Source organism: Myotis lucifugus, unplaced genomic scaffold (assembly GCF_000147115.1).
Source record: "Myotis lucifugus unplaced genomic scaffold, Myoluc2.0 scaffold_71, whole genome shotgun sequence".
Taxonomy (NCBI): Eukaryota; Metazoa; Chordata; class Mammalia; order Chiroptera; family Vespertilionidae; genus Myotis; species Myotis lucifugus.
In genome coordinates this window covers 1038763-1053550 of record NW_005871119.1, presented here as the reverse complement: position 1 = coordinate 1053550, position 14788 = coordinate 1038763, and positions in this window count along the sequence as shown.

Genomic DNA, 14788 nt, shown 5'->3' with positions numbered 1-14788 from the left:
TAGTATCTTTATACATGGCTTTTTTATTTTACTAATAATTATACAGTCATATCTAATGTGTACACAAATTCGATTTTTGCTCTAACAGTGTTCTAATTGTTCTATATGGTGGAATTCATTGTAAGGCAGACTCACTGTATATCTTATCCATGGACAGTTATTATTGGAAGTACAAGAAAAACTAATTAACATTTAGCATAGTCCTCCACTATGAATCTGTGACAATGCATGGATTAGATGTATATTACTGGGTTTATACTATTGCATTTCAGTGTTACCATTACTTCTCTGTCTTTTTGGTCCAAGATTCAGAAATTTAAACCAGGGTAGTCAATGTCTGAGTTACTGTCTAGTGAAACATCAAAGAAATGTCTTCCCACAGTTCCTTGCCTTCCTCTATTTCCTGTCTTTTGCATTCTTCACACTATTAAGGTGTAATGGAGACCAGGAGAAATTTATCTCTCTCTTTTTAAGCATGTCTCATATATTTGTCTGAGTGCATAGGCTTTATAATGATAGGCACTTCCAAAGAACCTAGAGATAAAAACAAGGGATCTAAATCAATGTCCAGAACACCAGAGCCATTATTACTTGGTGCACTGGGACCCTAGTCAATAAATATTAGCTGTAATTATATAATACATAATGTTTAATTACCTCCTTTTAGCCAACTGTATAGAATAAAAGGATATATAGCTTTTCCTATCAAATAATGATGAGGAATAGATAAATATTTATTAATTTAATGAAGTTGATGCCCACCTGAACAATTGTGACATTACATAGTTGTGATTATCAATTACACTAGAGGCCTGGTGCACAAAAATTTGTGCATTGTGTGTGTGGGGTGGTCCCTCATCCCAGCCTGCCCCTTCTCACATACTGGGAGCCCTCAGGGGATGTCCTACTGACAGCTTAGGCCCGCTCCCTGCTCCCCTTGGGGAGTGGGCCTAAGCCACAGTCTGGCCTCCCTTTGTGGGAGGCAACCAGGCTGATCAGGGGAAGGCAGGAGCCCCATCACCCTGCTGCTGCAGCCACTGCCAGTCACTGCAGACACCAAGGTGTTTTCATCAACACGGACTCCAATCCCTTCAACCATGAAAAAATGACAACTTCCTTTAGGCATTTTCAAGATGTGTCTTTCATAGGATATGACCTTTCTTTCTTTCTTTCTTTTTTATCCTCACCTGAGGATATGTTTCCATTGATTTTTAGAGAATGTGGAAGAGAAAGGGAAAGACAGAGAGAAATATCAAAATGAGAGGAACACTTTGATTGGTCGCCTCCTGCATGAGCCCTGACCTGGGCCCACGCCAGGGAGGAGCCTGCAACCTAGGTACATGCCCTTGGTCAGAATTGAACCCAGACCCTGCCATCGGCAGGCCAAGGTATTATCCACTGAGCCAAACCGGCTAGGGCAGGATAGGACATTTCTTAGCCCTCCAGCAGCGGACCTTCCTTTTTTTCTCCAGGAGTGTGGTAAAAAACCCTAGATCACCTTATTGTATTCTTATTACCCAAGTTACTAAGAATATTACCAGTGGCATACAAGGAGCTTAGCCAATGAGCAGTCAGAAAAGGTGTTTCCTCTGTAGGTCACACCAACTGTCAGCTCGGCCCCTGCCCAGGCCTAACGCCTCTGGCTGAGGCTTTAGGCCTTGGCAGGGGACCCCCAGCTCTCCGCGATCGCCCGCTCCAACCCTGCCCAGGCCTAACAACTCTGACCGAGGTGCAGGGGACCCCCAGCTCCCCGCGATCGCCGGCTCCGCCCCTGCCCAGGCCTAATGCCTGTGGCCGAGTCGTTAGGCCTGGGCAGGGGACTCCCAGCTCCCTGTGATTGCCGACTCTGTCCCTACCCAGGCCTAACACCTCTGGCTGAGGCGTTAGTCCTGGGCAGGGGACCCCCAGCTCCCTGCGATCGCCAGCTCTGCCCCTGCTCCCCGCGATCGCCAGCTCCGCCCCTGTCCAGGCCTAATGCCTGTGGCCGAGTCATTAGGCCTGGGCAGGGGACCCCCAGCTCCCGTGATCGCTGGCTCTGGCCCTGCTCCCCGCCATTGCTGGCTCCCCCTGCCCAGGCCTAACACTTCTGGCCGAGGCATTAGACCTGGGCAGGGGACGCCCAGCTCCCTGCAATCGCCAACTCCACCCCTGCTCCCCGCCATCGCCAGCTCTGCCCCTGCCCCTGCCCAGGCCTAATGCCTCTGGCAGAGGTGTTAGGTCTGGGCAGGGGACCCCTCAGCTCCTATCGCACGCTCCGATCGCCACTGGGCGCCTAGATATGCAAATTAACTGCCATCTTTGTTGGGTTAATTTGCATACGCATCTGATTGGCTGGTGGTCATAGCGAAGGGGCGGTCAATTTGCATGTTTGTCTATTATTAGGTAAGATTGGTTTATCAAATGTTACATGCAATACCATGGTAGACATGTTAGTCATAGGGAACTTTTATTAATTACATTTGTAACTGGTTCTTGGAGATGAATTTATCAATATTTTGTTTATTCCAATTTTTAAAAAAACATAGTTAAACTTACTAAAACATATGAAATATACTTTCTTCTTGAATAAATGCTATATGGTATTAATGTTTTACCTTGAAAAATTTTTAGTATAAATTGTTTAGGACGTTTTTATGCCCCATTGGTTCAAAGTTTGAAATTAATAATAAATTCTGGCAAAAAGAAAAAGCCACTAATGAAAAGTGCTCAATAAAATCTAAAATGACAATAGCATTCTATTTTCTAGTTTTACATTAAAAAACTTGTCTGAGAAAGATAATTACTATCTGGACTAAAATCTCACATTTTCTAGCACGGAGTAGGCATTTGCTATATTCTTAAAAATAAATGAAAACATACAGGGTTGGGCAAAAGTAGGTTTATAGTTGTTCATATGGAAAAAGACATGCAGGTTATGATTATTATAGTAGCTTTATTAACTCAAAAGAATGTCACAATGGCACAGTAAACTTAATTACAAATAATAAAAATAAATAATACAATAATAAATATTTAAATAACAATATAAGAATTAACTTGGTATTTCATGTAATCACAATTGTAACCTACTTTTGCCCCAACCTGTATATAAAGAGATATAATTTTATTCCTGATTCCAGAATTTAATATTTGTTACTAAAATTTAAACTTTAAAATGCCAATTTAAATTTAATGTGTTACAAGATGAACATAGACAATATATAAAATAGCACTGGGTCCTTTTTTTAAAATATGACATTAGACTCTAAGCTTCATGAGAACAGAGACACCCTCTCTTGTTTGCAGTGCTTTCCCAAGTTCCCTGAATACTGCCGGGTGCAAGGCAGGTGCATGGTGAGTATATTTGTTGTAGTTGATGTTCTCTTATTGGACTAGAGGAAATAGGCATTTGTCTTCACACCAAAAATAAAAAGAAATAAATCAGGAAGGACCAATGAGAATAATAATTTTGAGATATGCTTTTGCTCTTTTTTCTCATTCCTTCTTGCAGGAATATGGATTTTTGAGAGGGCACTGAATGTATAATTTAGATATATTTTTGACTCCTGTTATTCTCTTGATTGTTGAATATTAGCATTTCAAAGTGTTTAGACCATTCTAAGGGGTGAATGTTAGATAGTAACATTCATAAACATACAAGGCTAATAGAAACATTTGTTTTAAAGATTTTACCAAAGATTTTTTACTTTAGATTTAAGATACTTCATTACTTGGATTATTTTAAATTTTTGACTTTTTTTGGCTTCATAATAACAATAGCTAGGATAATAACAATACCCCTATGATTTATTAAGTGATTGCAATGGGCCAGGCACTGTCCGAAGCACTTTACATGTACTGCCAGGGTAGTTGTCAGAGGAATCACGCAACTGGGCTCCAAGTTACTTCCATTTTATAGATGGGGAAACTGGCAGAGAGAACTTGACTTGCTCAAGTTCACACAGCAGGCGAGTGCCAAAGCCAAGTTGTAATCCCAGGAAGTCTTTTCAACCCTTATTATCTGATGAAATCAAAGCCTTTATAAACTTTATAAATAATAAAAATTATATATAAAAATTATAAATGTTATAGGATTAACACTCCAATTCAATTAACGAGTATTCAAGGACCACTTTGACAAGGAGAATATTCTGAGATGTCCTACATTATATCACAGCAGGCTGCAAGGTGGAAGGAAGAGATGAGAGAGGTTAATCAGTTAACTGCAGGCCAAAACCAACATTCCTGAATGTAAGCTGCAACTTTGAATGAACGTCCATGTGGCTATTTCCATGATTATCAGAATAGCCAACCACCAGGTGCCTTGCTTACTCATGAACTTTCCGGACTACTGCCCACAACCAATCCGAAAGAGCAAACACTTCTTCCTCTTGGACGCTGCCCCTGTCCCAGAACTAGCCCCACCTCGCCTCTCCCACTCCCTTTATCTATAGCCAATCTCAATGGTTTCAAAGCAGCTTCCAACTTTCTTCCCCAAACAATGTACACAAGAGCCTCGTCGGCTCCAGGACGGTGGACATACCGTAGTCTCCATCTAGCCCTAGTGCTGCAAAGCCACTGGGACCACAACAGTCACTACCCTGAAGAAAACCAGGAGCCCCTGAGACTGTAGTCACCTGGCCCATCACAGCTTCCTGCCGAACCAGAAGAAAGGCTGCCAGAGTCACACTGCTCCTGCCGCCCGAAACCATGCTGCTAGAGCAGGAAGTCCAGAGCCCACAGGCACTTACTGCTGCTGCTATTGCTCAGGACACTGAACAGAAAAGGAAAAGTGGCTTATCCTTTTCTGCCACCTTCGACCTCCTGCCACTGACTCCCATCGATAGGACTAGGCTCAGCCACCTGGCAAGGGAGTCTGGGACATAGAGATGTCAGAGTTCCAGCCTCCAGTGATACAAAGCAGAGAAGGTCAGAGCCAACAGGCAATTTCCTGTTGTAGCAGTTGAGTATTAGAGGCAACAGAAGCCATTATTAGTTGCCAACAATAGGTTCCATTGTACTTAGTTTACGCAGGAGAGTAAGTAATTAAAGCGTATTCTGTAGAGTCCACAGAGTCTCGGAGAGGGCTGTTGGGCTTTCAGGGTACTTGGCCAGGTACAACACCCAACTGTGCAGAGGGGGCTGCTCCAGCAAAGATCGCATTGCCACCTTTGGGCACAGACACCATGCTGGGCACTGCTGACACTGCACATTACACATCAAAATCTCCTTCACTGTTTAAAGCCAAGTACCTTCCACTGTCAATCTTCCTCAAAGAAAAAAAAAATGGATTCCACATGGTGCCTGAGTCCTCACATGGCTCTCTTTGGAATCAGTCTTGCATCATGTCTTTCTCACATGCCTATCTTTAAGAGAGGCTGGGAGAAGCAAGGTTTCCACTTCTACCTTAAGGAGGTGGTACTCAAAATGTCATTGAAGCCTGGGATAAGCCATTGTTTGCAAACTCCCCTATACAATGACCATGAGTCATTAACGTTTGTTGAATACTGAATACATGCCAGCCACAGTTCTAATCACTTTACAGATATTCACAATCCTATGAGGTAGCTATCATTATCATAATTTCTATTTCAAATGAGGAAACTGAGGCATAAAGGGATATTTTTAGTCAGCTCATGGTTCCATAGCTACTAAGCACCAGATCCAAGATTTGACCTTAGGCTTTTTGGTTCCGAGTTTGAGCTCTTAACCACCGGACTATGCTATGCATAGTAAGTGATATTATTACATAGTCAGTAATAATAGTTATTTATGTTCCTTTTTTTCCCTGAAGCTTAGGGCATGCAGAGTTGAGAGATCAGAGGAAACCAGAGAGGTGTTTAGGGGCCAGGTCATGAAGGAGCATGGAATTATGTTGATGTGTAGGCCAGTGGTTCCCAAACCCAGCATTATATTAAAATCACCTGAGCAAGAACAGTGGGCAGTAGAATTCAGATCTGAGTGACTCAGTAAGTATATAAGGAGGGAGAATAAAAGAGGATCAAACATAGAAATATCTTTGTTATTGTTTTGTTAAAAAAATTCCAATCAGAAAGGATATATGCACCCAGATGTCCATAGCAGCACAATTCACCATAGCTAAGATCTGGAAACAGCCTAAGTGCCCATCAGTAGATGAATGGATTAGAAAACTGTGGTACATCTACACGATGGAATACTATGCTGCTGTTAAAAAGAAGGAACTCTTACCATTTGCAACAGCATGGATGGAACTGGAGAGCATTATGCTAAGTGAAACAAGCCAGTCAATGAAGGAAAAATACCACATGATCTCACTCTTTCGTGGATAATTAAGACCATTACAAACTTTTGAACAATAATAAATACAGTGGCAGAGCTGCCTCAAACTGATTGTCGAACTGCAGTGGGAAGGCCAGGGAGGGTTGGGGGACAGGAGGGAGGGGAGTAAGAGATCAACCGAAGGACTTGTATGCATCCATATAACCATAACTCATGGACATAAGACACTGGGGGGTAAGGGAGGGCAGGGGCTTGTCAAGGGTGGGGGGGGGGAAGGACACTTATGTAATACCCTTTGTAATACTTTTAGCGAAAAATAAAAAAAAAAATTTTCTTGTATGTATAGGAAGAAGAGTCCAGGAAGCAGAATGAGAAGGACTGGTTAGAGAGGTTAGAGGAGAAACAAGGGAGAATGTTATTTTAGAATCCAGAAGAGATCACTTGAAGAGAGTGAGATTGGCCGTGAATATCAAATACTGCAGGGATGTCAAGTAAGAGAATGAAAAACTGACCTTTAAATGTATAAACTCAGTGGTCATTGAAATGATCTTAGCAAGAGTAATTTCATTACTATAACCGAAGCAGCAGCAAATTGTAAAAGATTAAGGGCTGCAAAGGAAGATGTAGAGACAGGAAGCAAAATAACTTACTGGAAGGGTGACTGAGAAGGAAAGGAGTAGATACAGGTCATGGGTAAGCTCGTTATTAAGATGGGAGAAACTTCAATATATTTACATGATGCTGAAAGATCCAGTTGAGAAGTTGATGATGCAGGAAAGAGAAGAAATAATTGATAGTATAAAGACCTTGAGTAATTGAGAGCAGATAGGATCTAAAGAACAGAAGGAGGGACCAGACTTGGGTAGAAGTTTCTTCCCCCAGGACAAAAGGAAAAGATGGCACAATTATAGATAAGTATATCTTTGTAGGGAAAGGAGTGTGAGAAAGATCTTTCCTGATAGACATCTCTGAAACTCCCCTGGGAACTGTAAGGAAATATCTTTTGAGGGAGAAGAGATTAGAGAAGGGATATTACATCTAGAGAAAATGATGGATGTGAGGGACTGCTACGGAAGGAATTGGGAAAGACACCCAACCAAAGGGTGGTTTAGTGACCCCAGGAGCTTGGCTGAGATGAGAGGCAGTATATTTTTAGTGTGATGTCTATATTAGTTGTCAGGGGACTGGGCATAGGAAGTATAGAGGCAAATGATAGGTTTGAGAAAGGTCTTTAATCACAAGGATTGGAGCATAGGGGAATTGATTCTGATAAGAAATTTGTTGAAATAAAATCTAGGCAGGTTTGAAAGGAATTTGAACAGGGCTGGGGCGTGGATGAAAACCCACAAGAAAACAGAGATGGTCAGAGCATGGGAAGGAGCTCACAGATAAAATGTATCAGGAGCAATGGAATGAGATTTTTGGAAGGATGAGGGCTGTGACCAGAAGGGCTATTTAAGCTGTTCGGGTGGCTCAGGATGTGACCCTGGGAATGGAGTAACTGAAGAGGATCAAAGGTAAGGGTTGCTAGAGATAAGAAGCTCAGAGTGGGGATGTCTCAGAAATAGTTAGAGCTGTAACTTAAGACATGAAAATTACTTTTAAAATAAAATGATCATTTATCCCAAGCCAACAGGGTTTGTTTCCTCTCACAACTAAAGTGATGGTGGGATTACTTTGGTGAATCTCTTGACAGTTAACTTTGACTGTTGGGAGTTCTTTAATCAGCAATGTTGCCATGCAAAAATGTTCATGGCTGTCCTTAGTGGGCAGACTAACTAGTGAAACTAATAAGTAGAAAAATATATTACAGATCAAACAAGATAGAAAACATAATATAGACTATGCCTCAGCCCAAGAATCAGGCAGATATTTGATTAGAGCTTTTTCATTTAAAAAAAAAGGAAGGAATTAAATATGAATAAATGATACTTTGCTTTTCCCTTTGCTCCTTTTTTTTTTTTAATTTCAGTGTCTGGCAAAGCATCTCCAAATAATGTTCACACTTAGAAATGCATGCAGGATCACTTGGTGGTAAATTAAAACACACGTCAAAGGCAGAGATGAGGGAATTTTGGCTAAGGACAGATAACAGGAGGGATGGGTCTAAGGAGAGGAGAGAAGAGGATACTTACTTAATCACTAAACAAGAGGGGCTGTGGGCCCCAAGGTCAACACACTGAAGTGGAACACATTGTCTTCTCAGAATAAACTTTCTCCTTCTGACTTCCCTATTTCTGATAGACCCCTGCATCTTATAATCTGCTGGATTTAAACCATGGGAGACATTTTCCTTTTATGCTTCTCACACACTCATAAGTCCTGCACACATCACATAAGTCATCAAGGCTTCTTCATTATTCCTTCATCACATCTCCCACAGCCTGAAGAATGACCTGTCAGGTTCATGACACTCCACTGCTGGCAGTTAAAATGGGAAGGGGGAGCAGGGCCCCTCTGCCTTAGCATCCTGCCTAATGGTGGCCACGTGGGTTTCCTTGGAGATTGCTGGCCTTGCCTTGGGAATGCTTCTGTGGTCTGGATTAGGAGACTCTCCTCTCACAAGGATCTTCCGCCTTCCAACCTTGGGGTAATATTCTGTTAAATGCAATGCAACTGTGCCATTTCAAAAAGCAAAACAGGGGTAACAGGCTTAATTCTATAGATTCAAAGCTTTCAGGATGTGGAAGGGTCCTAGATCCTAAAAAGTATTTGATACACATACACAATCATGCACAATTCCACACACAAACTCTTTTTGGAAAATTCCCACTTAAAAATGAATGTCTTTAATTCTGCCATACCAAACACCAAAGAGGTATGCCTTAATTAGGAATTAAACATCCCCGAGGCCGAGATGTTCATGGCTCTACTAGTTAAAGTAGGTGAACTGGTGAAACATATAAGCCCCCAAATGTATAATGGAACAAATAAGAAAGAAGTTTATTTCTTGCTTATGTAAAATCCTAAGTGGATTTTCCTTGGCCATAGCTGGCTTTCTCTCAAGCAACGATTCAGGAACCCAGGTTCTACCATCTTCCGCATGCAGTTTCAAAGGTCTGCTTCAAGCCAGTGAAAGGAAACTGGGTGTGAAGGGTTGTTGACACACGTAAGACTTTCCCAGGCCTGGAAGTGGCACGTAGGACTTCCGCTCACGTTTCAATGGCCACACTCAGTTAGATGGGACATATACTCTGTGTCCAGGAAGATGAGACAGGAGGTTGACGAAGAGTTAGCGGTTTTTACCACAGCGCCGTAGTAACTGGATCAGTGTGGGGATTTACAGGAAGAGCAGCCGCTCTCCTGTACCCAGCATAGTGATGTGGGTACACAGGAGACTCCTGGCAGAGGAACAGGTCAGACCTTTAAACGAACAGCACGTTTAAGGGGAAATGTCTCCACTAGATATTCTAGTAACGTCTCCTTGTTGTGTAAAATACATCAGAAGGGAGTTTTCTTAAATAAACACACTATTCAATAACACAAAGTTGGCAAATTGACAGATGGAGATGTGGGCAGTGCCAGTTTGAAGGAACTAGGCAAGAAGCCCAGGATGAAGAAGCAAAGCCCAGGCAAAATTCCAAGAATGCCCAGGCAACACGGGCACGAGGAATCCAATAAGTTAATAGAAATCAAGAAGCCATAGGAAACTTGGAGCAGAGTAAGCTAGGAGTCACAAAACCTGAGACCTAGCCCTGCCTTTTACTGGCTGACACAGGAGAAGATGCCTACCCTCTCTGAGTTTGTTTTTTCATTTGTAAATTTGGGGGAAATAAGTGTCTATCTCACAATAATTGACTGGAGATTCAAATGAGATGATGCGTGTGAAAACTCGTGTACCCTGGCAAAAGTCGAAAGAGGGCTAATTTAAAATCGATTTCTATTTTCACACACTTTGGGTTTTGAAGAGGGCTCTTTAGGAAGGAGGACTTGGAACCTGCTTTATATATGTCAGTCCCTAGTCATGAATCAGAAGGAGGCTGAGGAGAACTAGCTAGTGTGAAGGGCTGTCCTTCAGGCTGGGGAAACTGCAGATTCCGTTTCCTTCAAACAGTCCTGCCTTCTTGCATGCCTGTCTTCCTCTCTTTCTGTCTGCTTCTCCTCCCTCCTTCCCTTTTTTCCTTATTTCCATTCTTCCTTCCCATCTAGGTTTTCTTCTTTTTTTTCTTTGTTCCATTTTCCTTTCATTTTATTCCCATGTAGTTTTTTTGTTAGATGAGCCTGGATATTAAGGAGAGTATAACTAATTTCTTATATAAGAATTCTAGACAGGAGCTTGCTAAGGTTGGGTTTTAAGGGTTGAATCAATTAAACAAACAGAAAAGATGCACTGCTCACAGATGTTATTTGGTGTAATTCTGGGGGGAAAATGTACCCTTTAAAATGATAATTCCCTTTGACCTGCATTAATTTTTCAAAGTATGCATCCTAAGTAAATAATCAGAAATAGAAAGGTCTTATGAACAAAGATGTTCATAATAGTTTTAATTATAGCAGTACAAATTTGAAACAGTTAATTGTTCAACATTAGATACATAATAAATTAAAGTATTATATTCACAATAAAATATGTAATTGTTAGAAATTGAATTTATTGATGTTTCAGCAAGATGAAGTGGTATGATAAAATAGCAAATGAAATAAGTAGACTACAAAGTGATCAAAACCACATCAAAATTGCAGGCAGGAAAAACCTAGAAGGAAATGCATGACAATTCACTATGGGGGGGTGAATATTAGTGCTTTTTCCATTCTTTCTACTTTTCTGTATTATCTATATTTTTATAATGTACATGTATTTTTTAATTAAAAATATAAAGTCAATTTTAGTTTCTAGGAAAGGTGTTGATGCTAACTTGCCTCATTTTAGCCCAGTGAAATACAAAAATCTGATGTAATTAACAGCAAAACAGATTCACTTTGTGCATCATAATGTAAATAATGGTTTCCAAAAGTGTATAGAAATACCTATACAGATATCTAGGTATGGGTTTAACATTACTAATTTCCTCTCTCATAATTCATAGTTTTGCTTTACAGGATTTAATTGGTAAGAATAAAATGTAAATTGTTGGTGCAAAATTTTTTTTTAACTATACTTCTATTGATTTCAAAGAGGAATGGAGAAGGAAAGAGAGATAGAAACATCAATGATGAGAATCATTGATTGGCTGTCTCCTGCACACCCCACACTGGGGATCAAGCCCACAACCTGGGCATGTGCCCTGACTGGGAATACAACCCTGACCTCCTGGTTCATGGGTCGACACTCAACTATTGAGCCACACTGGCTGGGCCAAAATTTTTGATCTCTGTCATTATGACAACACGGATTCCATGGCCTGACTTAACAGCATTTGCTTGTGTCACAAGGACTGTGTGGGAGCCAGTCTGTGTGAGAGTGAACTTTTCTGTGATTTGATGAATCTCCCTAACTCTAGACACCGATAGCCAATGAAACTGTGCCTTCTTTGTAGAATATGGTAATAGGGACTATACATAATGAAAATAATCACTAATAGACATTGACAAACATTATCAAACATCAAGACCCCTCAGACATTCCTGGGAGTGACTGGGTCCATTGCAACCCACAGTAAGAGATGAAAGAAACTCAATGTAGCCTCGTTCAAATGTCCATTAATTAATCAGAAAATACCGATCTAGAGTGATGTTTTCAGGAGTTTCAGGGAAGATTTAAATGCCTTGACTAGTCACTACTAGCTGAGAAGAGATGAACAGATTATCAGGCAAGCAGGTCATCAAAAGTTGATCCAGAAAGTCCAAAGGGACTGTTGATAATGTTCTGGAAGAATCATATGGTATTATAAGATATTGCTAAAAAGACAGGGAATGCTGGCCGAAGAATAGCCAAATACTATTTTTTAATTTAACCTAAAATAAAATTTTGCAAAACATAAAAAGTGGATATGAAAAGTTCCTATCTTAATATTCACAACTTTATTTTGATTCATTGAAAGGTGTACCAGCTCCTACAGCCTGGTAAAATTGCATTTAATATTAAAATTATAGTACAGTAAACCATGAAGTTTACCCATAAGACTAAAAGTGACAGATTTAGAATGGGTAAGGAAAATATACCACAGCTGACAGGGGAAAAATATTAGCTGAATCTGAATATCCTGCCCATGCAAATGAAGGTACACTCTGAGTCGAGGAAGCATCACTGTGTATTTATGACAACAGGAATTTGTAGGTGTCTGGCTGCAGGTGAACCTCTCTAATATTTGGCATCAATATTAGTCCAGGCACGAAGCTGTGTTGTATTTCCTTGCAGAGCTTTCATGATAAAATTGAAAATATTGATTTGTGATCACCGCACTATAGATCAATCAAAACACATGGATTTTGTGCTTGGTTTTATTTGAAGGACCTGGATCAGAGATTTCTATTTTGTTTTATGCTCAAAATCTCAAGTCAGTTTCTCAAACTTCAATGCATATAAGAATCCCTTGGTTTCTTAAAAAAATTAAAATGAAGATTCAGGAATAAGCAAAATAATCTTTCATGAAGGAAGTAAAAAGAGTATGTATATGTGTGATTTTTTTTTTTTTGCAGGGTTACAACTGGGAGGGACATGAGGGAATTTTCTGGGATATGTAAAATGTAATACATGTGTAAAATGTATGGACCATTTCACTTAGGAATTGTATGCTTTACTAAATGTGTGTTATTCTGTGGTTATTATTTTTAGAAACAAATATAATTAAATTAAAAAATGAAGATTTTAAAGTCATGCTATAGAAAATATGCCTAAGGATTGGATCAACTATAATAAGGCTGGGCCTATTGTGGGCTGGAATGAACTTGTCGACCAAACATCAGATATGAGTAACAGGGAAAGGGGGACAAATTTTAACTTTGTTCCTCATCATTTTGAAACCACCACCCTACACCTATTTCTATAGCAAGCAAAATCTCAGCTATGATTTCTGCACTATTTCGGCAACTATAACCTCCTATAGGCATCCAAATTAGTCAAATCTTGAAGGTTTTACCTTTCTATAGTTAATGGAACAATAATTGAGTTATAATTCTTAGCCTTGCATAGTTATTGTGCATGAGAACTGGCTTTTCCATTTACCTTCTTTAAGGCCTGTTTCAAAACAGAAACGGCTCTTGATTCACCCTCTGACTGAAAGAATCTATCCGTCAGACTTAACCTCAGCAGAACGGAAGTATTTTCCCCACCAAGAGTTACTTTACTCAGTCCTCTCATGTGGTTCACGGAACTCTCAATAGGCCCAGTCATCCCAGGGTTTTATTCCTTACAGACATGAGCTTATGTTCAGTCCCCAGAGGATGCAGTGTGGGTAATTCTTGCTGACAATAGTCTCCTCAAGTCTGTCACTCTTCTTATTGCTCATCTGCTTTTCCAGAGGAAAGCCACTGAAAGTATTGCAAGTGACAAATGGAACATTCTCCTAAGCTAAATGAAAAATGATCAGCCATAGCCTGCTGTTGCCGAGTTACACACAGGGGCATCATGCAATGTGTCAGGTCTACCTAGATACATTCCACTTGTTAACTAACCACAGTGCCCCCAGCAATGACCGGGAAAGGTAAGGGAGAAAGAGTGACCCCAGAACTAACTTTTTTATGTCCCCCAGTTATGAACTCTTTTGCTTCCAGATGTTAAACAGTTGCTAATTTCTTCCAGTCTTTAACATGGCTTGGCTCCTGGCCATGAAACAGAAAGAAAAGATGCCAGCTGAGATAAAAATCCTTCTGCACATAACAAGCACACGCATTTTTGAGCAAACTACGACCAGACTTCAGATGCCTGAGGTATAGGTTGGCTGAATGGAGACATGGAGAAGTAATCAGTTGTCGGTTGTCTAGCCAAGCACATGATTATCTAGTTGTTTGCGTATTTTCTGCCAAAACAGAAACATCAAAGAAGCAACAAAATACCAGAAACTAGCACTGCTGTAAAAGAAGACACTGCCTTTAATTTGCTCATTTACTCAACAAATATTTATGGGATACCTACCATTTGCCAGATATTGTTCTAGGCACCAGGCATACAATGAGCAAAAGACCAAGAAATAAAAATAGCTTTCTTCTCGTAGTGTATGGAATGTTTTATGACCGAGCTAAAACAGAACTTCTCTCTCAAATTTTAGGTAAAATTAAAGAAATCTCAGGTGTGTCAGACATGTTTTTATTATTATTATAATTATTGTACTCAGAAGAAAAGTGAGGTGACTTCTACACACACGAGAATAAATGAATATGGTGCAGAGCTATGGTACACAACCACCTGGATCTCTCCCCAGGCCTTCCCCAGGAGCACCTACTTAACTGTCTCAAACTCATTAGTAAACCAACCCCCAAAAAATGGTCGAACATAATGAATTAAATGAAAAAAATCACAACATTTCAATCTGTTTCTAAATACAGAGGATGTATCATTGTGAAATGCTTGAATTTTCTTAGACAAATGTGATATCAATTGTACTGATTCAATGACTTTGTTCTACCTTCTTTGCTTTAAGTCCTATATCACATGGTTTGCTCCTTCAAT